The 23,042-nt window shown below is 32.1% G+C and overlaps 1 protein-coding gene across 1 annotated transcript in view; it reads right to left on the bottom strand.

Moving 5' to 3' along the window:
• The window catches only part of LOC123656003 (very low-density lipoprotein receptor), a 224,811-nt gene that overhangs the window by 35,801 nt on the left and 165,968 nt on the right, over window positions 1-23,042 (bottom strand). The window lies entirely within an intron of this gene.

Consider the following 23,042-nt stretch of genomic DNA (forward strand, 5'->3'; position numbering starts at 1 on the left):
TCGAACCCGCAACCCGCGGAACAGGAAACAGGGCCACTACAAACTGCGCCAACGGGCTAGTCAAATTATAACAAAAATATACGAATGCACAAAACGGCATTTTCATCGCTAAAAAAGATATTTTCCGGATTAACCCAAAGGCAAAGGACATGAAAGGTGGACCAATGATCAGTAATAATTATATAATAGCTACGTATTAAAGTATGTGATAACACAACAAAAATGCTAGATAAAAATTTAATTATAGCCTAATTTTATAGCGCAGCACGTCAAGTTACGACCCTTATATGTCTTTTCGCTAGACAAAATCACTTTGACATGAAATAGCAACAGAAATTGCTTTCACAAAATTGCCTGAGGCATCTATACCCGTTTTGCGATAGCCATTGATAATATTATCCACATCTTGGGTGCCCGAGAGATAGTTTCTATTGACATTTTGATTACTTACGTCGCTTCATATAAAGTCCATTGTAACTACGTACTTATTTAGTTATGAATAGCTATTGTGCATTGGTTAACTTTGTATACTACTACATATATTCATAGTCAACCAATACCAGGACGACATAAATATAGTGTACAAGTATATGTACTCGTGAATAATGTAAAAAATTGACCTTACTGTATTATGTTATGCAAGAACGATTTTGTTCTCTTTTGAGACGATTCCCACTATTATTACTATTTTACGATTCTCACAAAAAAAATTACTAATATAAATAAATACTCTCATTTGTTGAAATTCTACAAAAAATTCGCTTCAGCCTGTAATATCCCACTACTGGGCATAGGCCTCTTTCCCCATGCAGGAGAAGAATCAGAGCTTAATCCACCACGCTGCTCCAATGCGGGTTGGCGGATATATTCCCTACTACGAGTAACGATCGCTATATCAGGTGTACATGATAACAACCGGGACCGACAGCTTAACGTGCTCTCCCAGGCCCGGTGGGGAGACCCACTAGGACTGCACAAACACCCAGACCACGGCAAACACCTGTATGGCCAATACAAATGTTTTTCATGTGCGGGGATCGAACCCGCAACCGCCAGCGCAACAGGTACAATCCATGGCTGTGACCGCTGCGCCAACGCGGCGCAAAGTATAAAATACTGCTCCTAGTACTAGCAAGGTTTTAAGGACGTAATAAAAAAATAGATGCGAATCTGAAATCATTTTTATCCTGACATTGCTAATATTAATTATATTTTCAAGTGATCAGACTTTAATACTTCTTCTTATTTATTAATATGTTTTTCATTTATTTTTGCGATGAAGTTTTGTAGTATAAATTAGAGTTATTCCTTTTTGTTTTTTCTACTAAAAAGAAATGTAATCAAAGATGTTAAGTTAATCAACTTACTCTTTGTGTATAAAAATATATCGCCATTACATATAAAAAATACCGAATTAATAATGTAGTTGACATTTTCATAAGATGTACATATGCATTGCTAAATATAAATAAATAAATAGAAACGCTACGCTGTCTTTATTAATGAAGTATCCCACGTCGTTGTATAGAAATAACAGTGACAATCTAATCCCACACCAATTAACCCGAACCCGTTTCAATTTTCTCGAATATTCTAAGCAATGTCGAAACGGGATGCAAGTATTAGGCCAAATTGTCCCCAAGATGTCTGTAACTCCGAAGTTGCGAGAAATTGTATTACGGGGCCATCCTCGCAAGGCAATAGCGATAAGTGCATTCGTTACCGGAATACTGGAGCTTTGAAGCACACTTAAACATAGCGTAAGTTGCGTGCTTCAAACTAGCAATGGGACGAGAAAATGTGAATCAATTAATTCTTCTATTTGAAAATTTTCAATAACTTGAAATGCAATTACGACGAAATTAATTAATTTAATATTATGCAATAATTGCAAAAACATGTTAAAATGTCAATGTCATTTTTTACTAACTGCCCAGTAAATTAAGTAGTGTTTAAATAAATTAATTTGTCTTCAGTTAAAATATTGTTACCTAACGGTAATTTAAATATTCACTGTGTAACTTAGGGTAACATGCAAACAGTACAACAATATTAATTTGTTTTAGGAACAATCAAAACTAGAATTGCACCTTAGCCGGATATTCTCAATCCTATGTTATACAATTTCATCGCTCGAGGCTTAACTGACTTCCGGAACTTTCATTCTTTACCTTATTACAACTCCAAACACATTTAAAACACAAATAAATTTTTATTTTCAAAACTATTTATAATAAGGAATTTTTGTGACATTTTTTTTTAAATTTGAGCGAGAAACTAATTTCCTAGACAAACCTATGTAAAGAGTTCATTACAAAACTTACAAGAACAGTACAAGAGAAGCGTTCCTTTCTTGTACAAATTTAACAAGCACCGTGTTTCTTCCTCGGCGTTCTTAAAGTAAAACTTAGACAGAAGTTTTGACAAGCATAACACAAAGTTATATTTAGGTTCTACACAGATCGATCTAAGTTTTGAATCTTAATTACTGATAGGTATCTGAATATCGCATAATTTGCGGGTTCCATAATAGTTTCCTGTCGTAAATAAAAACTAAAACACCAATTAATTATGAAATTTTATGAAATTTTTGGAACGAAGTTCCTTACGGCAGGCTTGACATTTGGCTGGGCGACCGAACTGAGAAAAATGTGGGACTAAAAGCGTAAGAAAAATATATAACGGCAGTGACACACAACTGTATAATATGACGTATGTAAAACCGAACTAATTTAACATTAACGCTATAAATGTTTGGCGTTATTTGGTAAAATAATAAATTAAAATAGCTATCGTTAGGGTGTAGTATCTATTTGTATAGTCCATTTTTTTTCTCCTAAATAGTAAACAAATATGGCGTAAGTACGGAAGTCCGACCACAGAAATTTAGATAGTGTAATAGTAAAGTGACACAAAGAACAAATGAATGAACAATACTAATAAGCTATAGATGAAAGTATAATTCATTTTATATTTAAATATTGTTGAAATTATTTCAAAACATGATAGTGTATTGAATATTTTTGTTAATAATTAGCCGAGGTACAGAATTATGAAAAAAATAAATAAATAATCGAGCATCTTTATAAAAGGCAAAGTTATTTTATATTAAATGAGATAGCGTTAAAAATGTTCAAGGTGAAATTGATATCCAGAAATATTTATAATATAAATAATAAAACCTTCACAATAAACACTACTATAAAATATTGACATTTATAATATTTTGTAATTTCATTCATTTTTTCCGCTCAACATAAAAAAACAAACAATATTTAACAACTTAATCTTATGGCCCATCAGTTTTTCAACCATAGGCTGTTGGTTTATTAAAAGTTAGTTTCACAATTTAAGATCTAGCTCCAATGTTTCAATTTAGTTCGTAACGTTTTCAACATTTGCCGCTGTAATCAACACAGCTTGTCTCATCGGAGTAACGTTTCCGTAATTGATATGCCGAGGTTGCTTCAATCTTTGTATATAAAATTTTACTCCTGCTCGTTAGTTGCGAGTGCACTCACCTGCTGTAGCGAAATCGTAGGTCCTTGTGTATGTATCATATTCGTCATCGTAAATTGAAGCTTCGACATTCATTAGAATGCCGCAAGTCGTAAGCCAAAGCACCAACCACATGGTCATTGTATTTCACTTTATAATCACTATTGAAATTAAATTAATCGTTCACTATTAATAAGCACTATAAGCCTAATTGTGAGTAAAGATTTGAAATGTGGCTAAAGAAGTTATGATTAATGTTATTCACTTTTGAATTCGAATAACTAAATAAGTCAAAAAAAGTAAGTTAAATATTTTAATCCCATAAAATAATTTAACAATTCTAAAAATTTTATATATGTTTTTATTTCAATAAATCTGTTATTTACTTTTTATGTCTTTAAATAATTCATATAATTGCTTACCTACATAAAAAGTATAAGTACATATATTTCATTTAGGTATACGTAAAATTTCAATACATAATTATAAATTGTTCTTGTATATATTATATACAGTAGTAATAATATAGTAACGTCTCATTTGAAGCTAAATTAAAATTTAATAAAATAAATTTCTAATCTAAAATGTTTAGAACAAAGTACAAGAGCATTAGTGGTGAACATTATTAAATATCATATTTTTAGAGGAAACTATTTATTATTCATGATTAAAAAAAAATATCGAGTGTTGAGAAATGAATAAAGAATTTTAAGTGACTAAGAATTCAAATTATTTTCTCTTAGCAGCGATTGTATTATAATTTTGAGTTAAACTGTACTGAATAGAAAGTGCTGAAAAACTTTTAAGAAGTAGATCTTTCCTAGGGCATCAAATGAGCGAAGTTTTCAACCAAAACTGATTGAATCGACCCGAAGAAGCGGTTTTCGCTAAATATCGATCGTAATTGTAAAGTTATTTTATATAAGGTCAAAGATTAATTGTTAGCTTTTTAATTTTTGTTTTTTAAATCTTAAAAAGTATTAACTGTTATAATTTCTAATTATTAAAGCAGCGGTTAATAAATAACTTCAATAATAAAAAAATATTTTGTGAATGTGAAAAAAGGGAATATATGTTAGTTTAGTACATTTGTAAAATGAAAATATTATTTTTAATGTGGTTACTGTTTTCATGAAACTTATTGACAAAAAAAAAAACACAAAAAAAACTGAAATTACGTAACTTAATGGAGGATTGAACTTATAAACGGTTATACTAATAATAAAATTAGTTAACATAATATTACTGTAATACCAATTTGTTATTATTACGTTTTTTGTTTTTAATAGATTGAATTTAAAATTCAGTAACTTAATGTGTAATTAAATTTAACTTATTATTTATTTTAATTTTAAATTATCGATAGGGTATAAATTCACTGAACAGATGTAAATAGGCAGGCATATAATTAATATTCTCTGTCAGATTCACACCCATCACTCTTCCTTTGAACCACGCCTAATTTACCATAAATTTTCGATTAAGACTAAACTTGAAACAGCAAGGTCTTCAAATAACTTGACCTAAAGCGTAAGAACGTTTATAGGTCACACCACATATAGTACATATCTTGCATTTTTATTTGAAGCTACTAATTACCTATATATTTATTACGTTAAAAAGTAAATAACACATGACAAAAAAGTTCCTTTGAATTTTTATTAGAAATATGATAATCATTAAAATTGGAAAGGCGCCTATTTAGTATTTAAATATAAAAGATACGAGTAATTCATTTATATTATTTACAATTAACGCGCGCCAGAAGTATGTCCATTTAATTACTACAAGTTGATGTAAGGGCAAAGGTTACTGTGTCGTTTCGAATTAAACTATATTTAAATAATTCGCCTATCATTGTTTTCGTTTCAGGCCGATTTTTTATCTGTTTTATGTTGTATTTCTCGTTCGCTAATTCCTGTTTGGCTTATCTAAATAATTGTAGTCTGTTACAATTTGGTTGTGCATTAGAATTTGTACGCTTCTTAATACTTAATTACGGTTCTAATATTTAAATAACAGTAAAAATGTTCCAGTAAGTAATAACTTGGTTGTGTGGTCACGGCAGCAAAGAATATAGCCACCCTCTCTCTTCCCGTGGATGTTATAAGAGGCGACTAAGGAATAACAGTTTCACTACCACCTTGGAACTTAAAACGCCGACGATGGTGAGATAACCATCAAACTGTTGACTTTGAAATACACAGGCCGAAGACGAGCAGCAGCGCCTTCAGTGCGACAAAGCCAGCCCTGCGATTACCAACCCACCTGCCTAGCGTGGTGACTATGGAGAGGAAAAGACATGAGTTCACGTCATTTTTGGCGCGAACTTGCGGAGGCCTATGTCCAGCAGTGGACTATTTATTTAAGTACCTACACAATTGCAGAAATTTCCTGAAACTAGAAAGAAGAAAGAAATTCAACATATTTATTTTTCGCGCTGTTAACAGTTCTAATGACACTATCATATTCCAAGATGACAAAAACGATTGTACAATTGCAAGCCAACTCCGTGTAGAGGGAAACAACCAATGTTTCGTAAAGTGCTATCTGTCTGCTTCTCAACAATGAGACCGTATATTCCCGTGATAATAGCGGTTTTAGATGGAGCTTTAAAGCGAAGAACTTTATCAACGGTGTTCCACTATTTCTGAATACTTACTACAAATAAAGATTCGCTATTTTTAATTTATGAATCAAATTCACGGTTATCCTACTTTCAGACACCGCTTTTGGATAAGTAACAAATTTATAAAGGATTTAACAGAAACATAAAATATCTATATGAAGTAAACCACATTTATTTGTACTTAAGAACATATTTGCATGATGATGAAATATCTTGAAAAACACAGTCATCGATTTATTTTAAATATGTCTCTGGTAGATTAAAATATACATACATAAGTAATAGAGATATCTCGTTAGAAATGTAGTTAGTATATAGTACGTAGCACAGATTCTTTACACACATTTTTAAGTCTTGCGGCGGAGTAAGGCTGGCGTGGACAAATTAAGAAAGTTGCAAATCTTGTTAAAGTCTGCCAACCATATTTCATTAAAAGCATTTTTCTTGCTAATAATATATGTAAGTATATGTTTCCTTTTAAGACAAAAAAGTACACTCGAGTTTGGAAACTAATTATTATTTTAATGTTATTATTACTAATAATAAATGTAATTTACGCAATCACAAATAATCACTGGAATATGTAAAATTAAATAAACTGCAATTTTAAGTAACGTCATTTAAGTACTTATGTACAGAGTGATACGAAAATTAAGCTTTAGTAAATTATTCAATTAATATCAAAATTAATATTATACTATCTCATATTAGTTATACAATTGTCAAATCGTGTACATTTAGCATATTGTTAATATGTAGTTTTGTACGCAAGCGTATTGGGCGACTATCAATGGTGGAAACTAGAGGGTCCGGATCGAAAGTTCGGTTTTACGGTTTTTGCAGTAGAGCGGCCTAGCTAGTAAAGTAGAACGAACCATATACGACGAACATTACATCTTACTATGGTGCAAACTACGCTAATGGGGCGAATACCATTCTTCGTCTATATTAGATTGCAGCAAATTTCAGACGTTCCTTTAAAAAAAATACTTTTCTTTTACATCAATACCAAGTTTTACCGAAATTAAAACAAATATAGCCATCGTTTCAAATTATAAGTATAAATGAAAATAGATGTATTGTACGCACAGATAAGGATAAAAGTGAAATTAATTACAGTGAGTTCAACATCTCAAAGAGCCGGCTAGGATTAGTAAGCGAAAGAAAGATAAGCTGTCCGACGCGTGAAAAATTACAGATGGTGTCCAATTGGAAGCTGGCTTGATGTTGAGAAATGATCATAAGATGACGTTTTATAAATAGAGACGATCAATTAATGCGTTAAGCTCGACATTGACCCAGTCTGTATATCATATACAGCAATGTTTAACTAAACATTATAAATAAAAGTTGATAAATAAATATTATTTATTAATTTGGTGTAACTTGCATGTAAACTTTTTTAATGTTTAACACTTACTGATAATAATGGTAACACGTTTAAAAAAGTGTTTTTATTTATTTTAATAAAAATGCTAAAAAATATGATTAATCGTAACGAAACAATAAATTCTATAACACTTTGAAATAACTTCTCTGTGATTAAATGGCGGTATTGAACAAAGAAACAAGTACAAATTCACTTCTATTAGCCACAACAAACCTTCAACGCCTAGACTGAGAACAGTTCAGCGTGAGTTAGTAAATAAAGTCGAACGCGTTAATAATTCAGGGACGCGAGCAAGGCGCGGTCGGACGCGCCAAGAGCCTGGACGCGAATGCGGGGGCGATCTACCACCAGTACCCAGTTTCCCTCCACCCAACCCCCCACCCCCGCCACGTCTGATAACCTGCTACTTCGGAAGTCACTAAACTCCTCCATGATTGTCACCCAGGCACTGACAACTGACTTTTAAAAGAATCTGTGATTTTTATTGAAAAAGGGTCGACGCTAAGCCATCCCCGCTTTGGATGAAAATCGATGTTATATCGTTTCGTTATTAGAATTGTCACCTGGCCCGCTGGCACAGTTTGTAGCGACACTGCTTTCTGCTCCGGGGTTGTGGATTAGATTCCCACCCCGAGTCTGGGTGTAATATATATATTTACATATATTATACATATTATTTACATGTTTATCGAAAAAAAAAATAATATATTTATATAGTATGTAATAATATAATGTATACAAATAATACCAGCCAGCTGTTACCTATAACACAAGCATTAAGTTGCTTACTTTAGGAACAGACAACCGTGTGAGTATGTTGTAAATATTTATTTGTTATATTTTTATTTATTGTAAGAAATTAGCTATCGTAGCACGGTAACGTAACAACTCTTGGGACAAAGTAAGTGGATATTTTAATATGAGTAAATAGGTACATTGCAGGTGAGAAAATTGAGGTATAAGCAACTTTATATTATCTCCTTAAACGGCTTAAGCTTTTGTCTATAATATATTAATTTTGTGAATTTTACTTATTGCGAACCCTATTAAGTTATATTGACAAAACTTTGTATTCATGTGGGGTGAATTTGTTGAAAATTTATATCTTTGGATAAATGAAGTCGTGCTTAAAATGTATCGTCGTATAACTAACTATGTAGGTACGTACATAAAAATAGTTATAAAATTGTTTCATTTGTTTATTGTATCTTTATCGTCAGTAAATTCTTGTAATTTTTGTTTAAATATTTTATCAAGCTAGCCCGTCAACCAATTTAACAAAGTAGATTAATTTTTTCAACACAATTTGCATAAAAAAAAGCCATGCCTAGTTTGATAAACTTGTCAATTGTAAAAAAAAAAACGAGTTGTAGACAAATGACATGAGAAGAATTGAAACCGAAACTTTTATAATTTTTATCGGCTGTATGTTTACGGCATAACGAAAATGTACTGAAGGAATTTGAATGTGGTTATTATAGATGTGATTACGGGACTAACTTAAAATCTAGTTTAGATTTCATCTTGATATTATTTAGAAAAGTCGATACTCGTTAAATTCGTAGTCCTATTTAAATTTAATCGAGATCTGTCAAGTGCCCTTTGAGCTATCGCTGATAATACGTTTTTTTTTTTTACTTGACAATTTTTTCGTCGATCTACATTGTATTATAACCACATAGCTTTTGAGTGGGTGGACCGATTTCTATAATTATTTTTTTAATCAAAAGCTGATACTTGCCATGTGGTCCTATTTAAATTTCATTGATATCTATTAAGTACTTTTTGGGTTATTTCTAATAATTAATATTTACTTAACTATTTTTTAGTCGTTGCATTACTTGTCGATGTAACTGAAGTCGGTTATTTTTTTATTCATTTCCGAGCAAACACAATTATCACTAGATGTTTTAATAGAACCGATCTGTTGCATCAGACAGGTTACTACACCTTTAAATATAATTCGCAAATGAAACACAACTTGAAGCGGCGACATTTTCTTATAGCTTTCGCAACCATATTGCATCAGTGGGTATGTTATTATGAGACCCGGTTTATTCAGCTTAATTATACAGGAATTATAAAACGATTTATATCTTTAATTTCAGCCTAGTCTTTTAACACTATTGCGTATAAGGAAGTCATATAAAAAAAATAGTAAAGTTATTTTAAATATTTTTAATTTAGGTAAGTAAGTGAAACCATTCAATATTTTTCTTTATTTCACGTTTTAGGACGTAATTAGTTTTGCATGAAAAACAAGCACATAATGGATTATTAAATGTAGTAATATACCGGTGTAGTTGAAGGAAGTTTGTACAAAAGTTCGACATTTTCGATATTTTGGGTATCTATAAGAAATATTAGATCGGAAAACAAACAAGAAATATATAACGACATTAAACCACTTACCTACTCGCTACGTATGAAAAATAAAAATTAAAAACTTTTTAGTTTGATATTTAGAGTTTTCTAATATTCATGTTCCATGTCCACTCAAAAATCGCTTAATCTGTTTTGATATTATAAAGCTGAAGAATTTGTTTGTTTGTTTGAATGCGCTAATTTCAAAGCTTGCTGGCTCGAATTGAAAAGTATTGGATAGTCAATTTACCGTGGTAAGGTATATAATAATACTTTAGTACGTTTTTTTAACCGACTTCCAAAAAAGGAGGAGGTTCTCAATTCGACTGTATTTTTTTTTTTTTTATGTTTGTTACATCAGAACTTTTGACCGGGTGGACCGATTTCGACAAATTTTGTTTTAATCGAAAGGTGGTGTGTGCCAATTGATCCCATTTAAATTTATTTGAGATCTAACAACTACTTTTCGAGTTATATCTAATAATGCGTTTTTACTTGACGCTTTTTTCGTCGACCTACGTTGTATTATACCGCATAACTTTCTACTAGATGTACCGATTTTGATATTTCTTTTTTTGTTGGAAAGAGGATATCTCTAGTTTGGTACCATGATAAGGAAACCAGGACCTGATGATGGAATCCCAGAGAAATCGAGGGAAACTCTCGAAAATCCGCAATAACTTTTTACTGGGTATACCGATTTTGATAATTTTTGATTTAATCGAAAGCTGATGTTTATCATGTGGTCACATATAAATTTTATCGAGATCTAATAACTACTTTTTGAGTAATCTTTGATAACGCGTAGTTACTTGACTATTTTTTCGTCGATCTACGTTGTATTACTCGTCGATGTAATTGAAGTCGGTTTTTTTTTCGTTTGCGAGCAAACACAATTATCAAAGCAAGCAGTTGGATGGCTATCCCGCCATCGGTCGGCTTTTTACGTTCTAAGTTGATAGTGGAACTGTGTTATCCCTTAGTCACTTCTTACGACTCATGCATGGAATCTGAAATACTCTGCGCCTAAACTAAACACAGCTGCACATAATGTCAAATCGATAAATATTGGTTTACAAAAGTTGGGTCAAATTGATAAATAATTAAAGAAATAAATCTTTCCGCAACTGAACTTTTAAAAGAAGCCATCGACAACGATTATAATACTGACCGACAAAAGTTTAAGTCTGAAGATAAAGAAACTTCGCATCCGCTAAAAACATTTAATAATGTTAAATGTCTATGAAGATAACTTTATCTAAGCGTAAATGAATGAACGTTATGACAGAATAACAAACATGAACTAGCCAAGTCACGTTAATAAATATTGATAAAACTATATTATTTCTTAATAATTCATTTCTAAGTTGTCAATTTAAAATAATTAACTGGTTGAATGATCCATATGCGTATTGTTTCATTATAATATTGTATTGGATTACAATGAACTTTAAATATATATTTACTTATATTATAATTTATTTTTCAAATGGCAAATATATATTTTATTTACTCATGTTGTATGTATTTTCGATGTAGAGAACTCAATAAAACTACTGTAAGTTTAAACGAAATAAACAGTATTATAAATAAAAATTTGTTATTTCAATACATATTAAAATAGTGTGCCCAAGCTACTGCTTTTGTACATAAAATGTGTTTCCTGATAGGATTAATGAAATGACATCGTTTTTTATGGTTACTGAGACGTTGATGAGAAAATTAATTAATGGTGGGATCCTGGAGTTAAATTCATATAAATAACAAGCGCTCGCCTACGTGTACATTTATAAAGGACTCGACTACTCGATAATGTGACGTAAAATGTATTTTCTATAAACGTTTGAGCTTTTACCTCACTACAGTAGTAATCAAACCATCAATACATATATACATTTTTTTTGTCATTGACTACCGTTATGTTTCCATGATAAATGGCAATGTAATAAATGTACTATTATTAAATTACCTACCTATATCTAATTTATAAATATATGTTAGTTGTAATGCACGTTTCTAGTATCTGTACATTGAAGAAATCTGTTAAGGTTTGGTTGATATAAAGAATGTATTATTATTGTTTATTATTACATACTTAATGGCATTAAGACATTGAAATTACAAAAAAAAAGACAATACATAGAAACAAGTATATTTTATGTAAAAATTGGATAGTTACGTAATATAAGAGTTTAAAAATAGGAGGGAGTCGCCCTCATTAAAAAATCTATACTTGTTGCTTTTTTACTTTTTCGTACTTATTTATTATCGTATAAAAACATGAGATATATACATACTCTATATATAGACCACGCAGACAGGTCAATGATCAGATACAGTGCTCAAAGACGTCTAGTAGGTATACAAAGTAAATCGAAAGGAAAACTAATAAAAAAAGAAATTATAATAAAAAAAAAATAAAAAAAAAATGTATATCGGTAGTAAAAGTAGTCGTCAATTAGTTATTATATTTTTTTTTAACTGTCTGCTGAAGCTTTATTCAACATGGTTTAAAATTATAATTAAAAATGATGTTAGTTGTTTTTAGTTTAAATAAATAATACTTTTTATTAGTTATGTGTAAAGAATCAACGAAAACCGAATTATTAAACCACCTCGACTATAACAAACTGGTCTGTTATCGTCGTCGGCGCAAAATTACATCAGGTACATAATTACCGATCCAGAAACAGGTATCAATCAGGCACAAAACTCGGCTCTCGTTTACTTGACTTCATGTGTTTATGGAAAGAACAATGATGATAAAATATTTTTTGAAGAAGAAAAAAACACATTTAACCGTTCGTAATACATATGTATGTACATATATAACAACTTCTTCTTAACTTTTAAACGGGGATACATATAATTAATACGAATTGAAAAATTCGTTTCGAAGTCAGTAACGTTTAATGGCAGATCACAAGAAATATTTCATTTATTAATGGAAATCCTGGGTAGTAGCTATGAGTTCCTTTGTAACCATGACGCAAATTGTGTCTGTGACACGAATCACGAAACGATGTTTGTACTTATCAAACGAGAGCATTAGGCGACAATGTCAACCGCATACGTCTAATGTCACTCTGTAGCAATGAGGCCCGTCAACCTGACATATGACTGACTCTCTCATTAATTTGTTACTGAGATACAGGATTGAGAACGACGCCTGCGAATATTATCTTTCAATCGGCATTTTAGATTTATTTGTACACTAGCTGTACCCCGCGATTTCATCCGCGTTAGTTTGACTTCAAAAAAAAAGGTGTCCAATTCGACTTTTTTGTATATGTTACCTCAGAACTTTTGACTGAGTGGACAGATTTTGATGATTTTTTTAATCGAACGGTGTGAGAAGTATATGTCATGTGGTCCCATTTAAATTTTATTGCGATCTAACAAGTACTTTTCGAATTATACCTAATAATGAGTATTTACTTGACAATTTTTTCTTCGACCTACGTTGTATGATACCGCAAAACTTTTCACTAGATATACTTATTTTGACTATTCTTATTTTAATTGAAAGCTTTTGCTTGTCTTCTAGCACAATTTGAATTTCATCGAGATCTAATAACTACTCTTTGAGTAATCTTTGATAACGCACATTTACATGACTATATTTTGGACCACTTACGTTGTACTTAATACTCGTATATGTAAATAATGTCAGTTTTTTTTTTCTTCGTTGGCGAGTAAATACAATTATTCTGTAAAGTACATTAGAATTTTTCTAAAATAGATCAAGTATAAAAGGTTTCGGTGTTTTTCCTCTAAAAAGAGTCGTACACTAAGTAACGGAAAATGAAGTCGTCCAAGTCAAAAAAAAATGTTCATAAAATAAAAACTACTGAGCCAAACTGAATCACATGTTTACGGGACCAAATGGAAACTATTCTGCATTGAACAATCTCAAAATCCAAAAAAATACCAACGAAATTGAGAACCTCGTTTTTGAAGTAGGTTAAAAATTACTTTTTGATAAAAAGGACTTTTCAGAAAGATTTTCAAAAAACTTTAGATCAATTTGAGTACGTGCCTCTAAATTTAAATATGCACTTGTGAGCAGCGCTAATTTAAATATTTTCTAATTTTTAACCGACTTCAAAAAAGGAGGAGGTTACGCAATTCGACTGTAGATATATATGTGTGTATGTTCAGGGATAACTTCGTCATTTATGAACAGATTTTGATATTTCTTATTTTGTTGGAAAGGAGATATCCTAAGTGTATTACCACGATAAGGAAACCAGGATCTGATGATCCCAGAAAAATCGAGGGAACCCCTCGGATATTCTTAATAACTTTTTACTGGTGTGCCGATTTTGATGGTTTTTGATTTAATCGAAAGCCGATGTTTATCATGTGGTGACATTTAAATTTCATCGAGATCTGATTACAACTTTTGGAGTAATCTTTGATGATGCGTATTTACTTGACTATTTTATCGTCAACCTACATTGTATTACTTGTCGATGTAATTGAAGTCGGTTTTTTTTCGTTTGCCAGTAAACACAATTATTATTACTATGTAAATAGAAGGTATCATACGAGTATAAATATTGCGCTGTAATATCGACAGTGTTGTAAGCACCATTAAGGACGGTGGTGACTGACTCAATAATTATTAAAATAATTGCCTTAGTAAGTTTTATCAGAAGCTCGAGACATTTTAAGAATAAAACGTTTAAGTTTGCTTCGAGCTAGTCGTAATGGTGTTAGGAACTGTAAATAGCTTGGTAACAACATAGACAGTGAACGGGTCTATCTAATAGCTGCTCTCAATGTCAAGAATAAAACTTAAGATGTCTTCTACAGAAAGTTATTTTAGATTGTCAACGCGACGATCCCAGCAGATTTGCTCGCTCGTCGAGATTGAGACCTATTATGTTGGTGGCGACGCCCTCGCAGATTAACGGTTCTACTCGTACTTTCACTTCTGAGAAAAATACTGTGAAACTATCTCTCGTCTTGTCTGGAATAAAATGCGCATTTTTTACGTAGTTCGTTTAGTTTCTTCATAGTGTGTGTTTTTGTAGTTCCCATAATATAATATATCATATATTATATATAAATAATATATATACATATATATATATATATATATATATATATATATATATATATATATATATATATATATATATATATGTGTGTGTGTGTGTGTGTGTGTGTGTGTGTATCGGCCGTCCTTTTTTGAAGTCGGTTACAAAAAAATTTAACACTTATTCGCTTCGTAAAATGTACAAACTTGTATATTTTACGTGGAGAGGAAACTATTAAGTCTATTCAACTAACATAACAAACTGACTAGATTGTTTAATACTACAGATTGTTTAATAATATATTTTTTGAATTTACATATACAAATATAATCATACTAAAGAACTATTCAAACGTTTAATCAGCTGCTTTGATACGGATATAACATAACATGCGTAAGATTATATATAGCATTAAATTGAAAAGGCATTAGTTACGTTAAGAAACATAAATCAATTGGATATTTTAAAATCAAAATTTAACAAACAGTCGTAATTTGAAACAGTATTTTATTTTTAAAAGTCGAAGTAATTTCATCATTTTGGGTTGTCTGGAAGTAATGGCTAAATAGCCATAAGTCCGCCCATTGTACTTCACAGTCTGTAAATGTTTTCAAATGTGTTTATTGTTTAAAATGTAGTTGTGGTGTACAATAAAGTATAAATAAATAAATATTTGTCACGTAAAGTATAAATTTGTTAGTGAAAATTTAAAAAAAGTCTTTAAAATTGAGTGCAAGTGGTAGTAATACTGGTTAATAAATCCCAAATATAAAAATGGAGTAATATTAATAATAGTTGATGCGTTAATTACGACGTTGATAGCTCTCCGGATACGCACGACCCAGTTCGTCTGTATGTGGGCTATTACTACGATACTGCACTCGTGTCCTACTAACGAGCTACATACATTTAAAACATTACGAATGTGCTCAAGATACGAAACCAAAAAATCATTACAAAAAGTAGAAATTACTTACTATCTTTAAATTTTTTAATATTATCGAAGTGAATTTAATATAATTAGGTAATTATAAAACTTATCATGACTCATATAAGCGAGCTTCAACAAATGAATGTTTTTATATCATCCTTCTATATGTTATAATCTGAAAATAAAATTTAGTTGACTCTCAATGCGCGACTTAACGCCTTAACAAATTGGTACTGTTTCCAGGAAGTTTTCTGTGAGAGCCCCCCAGCGCGGCCTTCATTGTCGCCATCTTGAAGTGTTTCTGCAAAAGTTAGCTAGTTAATGAAGAGTGGCGTTAATGAATGCAGAACTTCAGCACAAGTATTAACTCCTATGAATTCTACCGACTCTACCTTAATAAAAATTTGGCTTCAGTATAAAAACAAAAAAAAAACTCGTGCAAATACGAAGATATGGCCTCGTAAAATTTTACACATGTGAAGAAAAAATATTGAAAATGTTTTAGATGCGAAGTCTACCTTTATAAAGTGCGAGGAAATTTGAAGCGCCACACTTGATGGAAAATTCACAAAATATGTGTATTATTACATGATAATTCATGTTTATATGAATGCTTCAAAATATTATCATTATTTTTATTTTGCTAATCTCTTCCTAATTTGCAATAAACAGAAAATGTTTGCGTATTACGAGCGTTGATGACGTCTTTTTATAATTAAAGTTTATTTTAGATCAAAGAGAATACTTATCGTAATTAGCGTTAGTTTTATGCGACGTCGTTTGAGATAAATTCGTAAATATTGCACGAATGACCGAATTTCCTGCGTCTGATAACGCTATCTTGCATGTCATAGTTCACTGCGACAAACGCACCATTTCCGACGGATATATAAAAGACATTAGCTATGAGTTTATCTTGTTGGTATTTTCTTCCATCAAAAAAGCTGAATTTAAGGGAGTTTAAAGAAATTCATTTTATCTAAAAATTTAATCTGTTACTAAGCGAAAAACTCAAGAACGGCTATACCGATTCGACTTTTCTTTTCGCACTCTTATTTTTAGGGCATAGGCCCCTTTCTCGAAAAAAGTCGAAGCTTAATCCTCCATACTACTCCACTGCGGGTTGGCAGATAAAATCAAAATCAAAAACAGCTTTATTCAAATAGGTTCCAAGAGCACTTTCGAACCGTCATTTTACAAATTAAAACTTTAAAAATAAATTACTATATTTGTAGAAGTAAAGCTACCACCGATTCGGAATGTAGATTCTGCAGAGAAGAAGCGGCAAGAAACTCCGCAGTTACCCTTTTAAAAAACAATATTCAAACTGTGTTTTAGTACAAAATTAGTAGGTAACATGTTGCATAAAATACAGCGTCACTAAGTCCACAACATCTTTATCAACTATGTAATCCTGCACCGAGTAATAAGCTTTATCTATTATTATTTTTTAAATAAAAACTTTAAATTTATGTTGAGACAATTCCAAAATTATTTGTGGGATTTTATTATACATGCGAATACCATAACCAAGAAAGATTACTTTGCGCATTCGGAAACTTGGAGTTACAATTTTGTTATTCCTTCTCGTGTTTACAATGCGATTAGTACTATTTATTTCAAAACAATGAACATTTGTATGAATATACATATTATTGTTATAAATATACTGCGACGCAATTGTTAATATGTCTACTTGTTGGAAAACATCCCGTAGGGAGACTCGAGCTCCAAGATCGTAAATGCCGCGAATAGCCCTTTTTTGCAAGATAAATATAGTCTCAATATCTGCAGCATAACCCCACAGTAACAGGCCGTAAGGCATAACACTATGGAAATAGCTAAAATATATTAAGCGTGCAATTGCAACCTCGGTCAGTTACGGCTAGTCAGAGTACAGCTAAGAAATATAGCATTGGACGGTGATGCAGAAATGTCTTGCCAGAGTAGCAAATATATTAATAAAAAGTAAAATTTAAAAGGAGGTAAGATTTTTTTTAACGTAGAACGTGATCTATAACATCCACAGAACCCCTATTTGAAGGAATACAGTTAGGAGTCGAACATTAACCTGTATAGATTAAATATGACTGACTTGGTTAAATATGACTGACTTACTTAAATATGACATTTAAGGACATATTTTTTATACCATCTTAAAATTGATACGTATGATATTAAAAATAACCTAAATAGAATTGAAAAATAAGTATAAATCGGCGGCGACTATAAGACTCCGAGTAAAATCTGTATTATATCGCAAAAAGGTTCTCTTAGTGGAGCTTAATAGATGGCTACTGAAGGAAAATTAATTTATAGTCAGAACCGTTTAGTAGAAAAATTACAAAAGGTAATTAAACAAGATGTCTTTCTTCATTAGCCGGTCTCTGACGCCTTTGTAGTCGCTAATGAATTTATATTTGTTCTCACGCTTATCGTATAGCTATTCCGACATTGTGCGGTTTGTTCGAACATGTAGGTAGGTATTTGTTTTTAAAATACTTTGAAACATCTAATAGCGCCAGACTATTTTTTAAGTGTAACCTAATATGCCAAATACATATACATCATATATATATATATATATATATACACTATTACACTTATTTACATTTCCAAAAATACAGCACTGCACTGTGACCGATAAATAGATTGGACAGTCGGACACTCAAACGTACAGTAGCGTATTAACAATGGTTAAGTTAGTTAGTTCCCGTTGGATATCTAATGAAAATAAAATAGTTGATTAAAAAGCACAAAAGATAAAAACCAAATCAATATTTCATTCTTTGACGTCAAGACTCCTAATTAATAAATTTTAATCTGGATAAATAATCGTGTTTGTTCTCAAACAACCTATTATACTTCAATTTAATCGGCAAATAATAAAATGAGAACATTATCAAAGCAGTCGAGTTCACTTAAATACGTTAGGGATCATTCAAAAACCTAATCTTCAGAACTAGCTTAAATTTGATAATAGGATCATATGACAAGCTTCATGTTTTGAACACAAAAAAGATAATCAAAATCGGTTCTACCAGTGTGTAACACACAACAAATAATACAGATGAATTGAGGACATCCTCCTTTAATAAAACACTTTTTTCGGATTTTATCGCGGTTTATTGTTAACTTTTGATTCCCGACGTTTCGGATACTTTACAGCAACCATGGTCACGGGAGGACTGAGACGACAGAGAGCGCGAGGGATCTGCGATGAGCGACACCTGGAGACCGAACTTCAACATGTCAAGCAAGTACTGCGAGACAACAAGCTTCGGGTACCGCGTCCTCATCGCAGTGAACGTGTGAAACCAGCCACCGTCGAACGAGTACCTGCTGTGCTACCTTTTATGAAAGGGGTCACTGACAAGATTGGCTTCATCTTAAAGCGAGCTTCTATAAAAACTTTTTTCAAGCCGCCAAAAACGATAAGTCAATTTTTACCATCTGTCAAGTGTCATATACCCCTTACAAGATGCAGGAGTAACAAGCTTGATTGTGACTGTGGTCTCTCTTATATAGGACAAACAAAACGATCGATCAAAACTCGCGTTAAGGAACATATAGCTGACTTAAAACATCGTCGCTACACTAAGTCCGCAATCTGTGAACACAGTCTAGACACAGCTAGCCATTATATTAGATTCGATAAACCACAGATCCTCGCAAAAGAACACCGATTCCAACCAAGGATGATCCGTGAGGCTATTGAAATTAAAAAACATCCAAATTTCAATAGAGAAGATGGCTGGCAATTACCACCTGCTTGGGACCCCATTATTAATATAATTAAATCAAAAACCAAGCATAATTCACCACAGATTAAAGACTCAATTAGCACATTCTGCGTAGATAGGACTATATAAGATATTGATGTATGTCGGGTAGTTTCGAATAACTTTGTAACGTTGGGACGTCTGACACCTCAGTCCTCCCGTGACCATGGTTGCTGTAAAGTATCCGAAACGTCGGGAATCAAAAGTTAACAATAAACCGCGATAAAATCCGAAAAAAGTGTTTTATTAAATGAGTAAAATTCGCGTAAACATTAGAAAACGACATCCTCCTTTTTTAAGTTGGTTAAAATTAAAATGATATAGAAAATTCTCCATCAAAAATCAAAACGAGCTCCGCAAAATGAAAATAAAAAACATGGTAAATATCCCGCTTTTGAATAATTTTAGCAATAAAAATATCCATGTTAATTTAAAATCTTAAAGTTACTTTATCATCAAAACATTGTACACAAGATAAGACTAGCCCGTTGGCGCAGTTTGTAGTGACCCTGCTTTCTGCTCCGAGGGTTGTGGGTTCGATTCCCACCCCGAGTCTGGGTGTAATATAAATATTTATTTATATATTTATATATGTATTATTGATAAGTATGTTTATCGAAAAAAAAATATGTAGCTATATACCAGTCGGATGTTACCTATAACACAAGCATTAAGTTGCTTACTTTAGGAACAGACGACCGTGTGTGTACTGTGTAGATATAAAAAAAAAAAATAGATAAATAAAGTTAAAAACTAAAACCCAACTGTATCAAGAAATGTTTAGTACATCACTTTATATCCTATAGAGGCTGCCACATTCAATGTAATGTGACTCCATATAGCCTACAAACCAGCGGATAATTAAGATGCTTATAATGATATCTCATTTGTCTAAATATGACAAGTAGCTTTAGAGATATGAGGGAACAGATGAACAGACATACATACATAGACAGCTAAATAATAACCCTCCTTTTGGCTTTGCTGTAGATGAGTAAAAAATCATCACTTCAGCCTATTGCAGTCCACTACTGGACATAGGCCTCCACAAGCTTATGCCAAAAATAACGTGAACTCATGTGTTTTGCCCATAGTCACCACCACCGCTGGGTTGGTGACCGCAGTGCTGGCTTTGTCGCACCGAAGACGCTGCTGCCCGTCTTCGGCCTGTGTATTTCAAAGCCAGCAGTTGGATAGTTATCCCGCCACCGGTCGGCTTTTAAGTTCCAAGGTAGTAGTGGAACTGTGTTATCCCTTAGTCGCCTCTTACGACACCCACGGGAAGAGAGGGAGTGGCTATATTCTTTAATGCCGTAGCCACACAGCATGATGATGAGTAAAAAATGAACTATGCCTAATATTGACACATAGTTTAAGAGATACGGGAAGACGGGGACACTAACTCGGAGTTTACAGTACAAAAGTGTGATACCCAGCGAAGTGGACACAAGTCATAAACATTGATATAATAATGAAATACTTTACACGATATTACAATATAGATCATCGTTTCAGTTTAGTGAACTCCGTTTAGAGTTTAATATCACTCTATTATCGGTTCAACAAATTGAATTTATTATCGTAATATAACAGTAAAAACATCGTAAAATTCGAAGCTAATTGCGATCATAGTCTATTAAAAAGTTTTTATTAGCGGTATGCAACACAGTTGTTTAATCTTAATAATTACAGCAGCTTAATTGGAATATTATTCGCCTATTATTAATATTAATAACATATTTCTTTGAACTTGTTTTTTTAGTTGTTTTGTTTTTCATTCAATTAGCGTTAACTCAGTAATATTTAAGGAAATCACTAAAGTAAAATAAAAATCTGAACAACTTAATCTTCTATCTTCTATACTAATAAATGTAGAGCCGGTTTTTTTTTTTTGTTCGTTTATACTGCAAAAACCAATTAACCGATCAGAATAATACGTATACCATAAGATGCAGCGTGTTTCGGGGAAGGTTTTAGTTCTGACCCGCGCCAGCTTCATACGGATGTAATGGTGATACTGAAAATACTACAGAATGTCTTTATATACAACGTTCACAGCTTTTTGTCATTAGACGATACAAACATCTTTTCTTTAGAGGTTACTCTTGAAAGAGCGATAAAACACTCAACACTCAAATCTAAGCTTGAAACGTTGAAAGTTTGACCCTGCGATTTGTTAATGGTTTATAAAATTTATTCAGTTTTTGTTTGAACTCACACCTTAAAACTATATGTATGATTATGAACAAATTTCCATATTATTAGTGTGTGCTGCAGTTACAAAAAATTACTTACTATTCGTTCGACTAAAAACAAAAGATAATCAACAATTATCAACAACAAAAGATATGTTGTACCTATTCTATTCAGTTCTTATTTGAACTTAAATTAACCTTAGACTACGATTTTTAATATTAAAAATACTTGCACCAATACTAAATTCCCTTAACTTTAAATTCAAACTAAGATCTTAATAGAAGAAATACAATTGATAAAATATGCTTTTAATCTAATCCTATCCACTATACGCGCGGCTTAAAAATTAACCACTTAAGTACGAACATACAATTCCGAAAAATTGTCGCACTGAAGAGGGCGTTTGTTTAAAAAAAAATTCACTTTGGTAATTAAATACTATCATACAATTTCGAATATATCTTTTTTTTTTTTTTGTTAATTTATTATAACGTATTACAACGACGGCGCAACGGTCACATCACTGGTTTGTAGCTGTTGCGCTGGCGGTTGCAGGTTCAATCCCCGCACATGACAAACATTTGTATTGGCCATACATATGTTGTTTGCCGTGGTCTGGGTGTTTGTGCAGTCCTTGTGGGTCACCCCACCGTGCCTCAGAGGGCACGTTAAGGCGTCGGTCCCAGTTGTTATCATGTACACTTGATAGCGATCGTTACTCGTAGTAAGGAATATATCCGCCAATTCACGTTGGAGCAGCATGGTGGATTAATCTCAAGAGAGGCCTATGCCCATCAGCGGGATTTTACAGGCTGAAGCAAAACGTACTTATAAGTACGGATTGCGTTTTTCGCGTTGAAAAGCACGTAATAATTGTTATTTTCTTCGCTAGAGAGCTTCAATAAACTCATGCGATCCCTGCTAGTCATAGAGTGCTATAGGGCGAAGCGTATCTTTTTTTTAATGCCTAGTGCTGTTGGCCCTAGCGGCCTTTACAGCGTCACTACGTTGTATTTATATTACTCAAAATGTACCAGATACAGTATTTATTTATATAAAACTTATTATTCAATTTATTGTTTAAAAAAAAAAACTACAACAAAATATCTGATACAGAACCATGGCCGGCGGCCGCTGTTATTATCAGTGTAAGTTTTAATTTAGCCGTCATTTTCTTTACTTATCAATTCCGCAGTAAATACTTTTA

The sequence above is a fragment of the Melitaea cinxia genome, chromosome 1 (assembly GCF_905220565.1).
Source record: "Melitaea cinxia chromosome 1, ilMelCinx1.1, whole genome shotgun sequence".
Classification (NCBI taxonomy): domain Eukaryota; kingdom Metazoa; phylum Arthropoda; class Insecta; order Lepidoptera; family Nymphalidae; genus Melitaea; species Melitaea cinxia.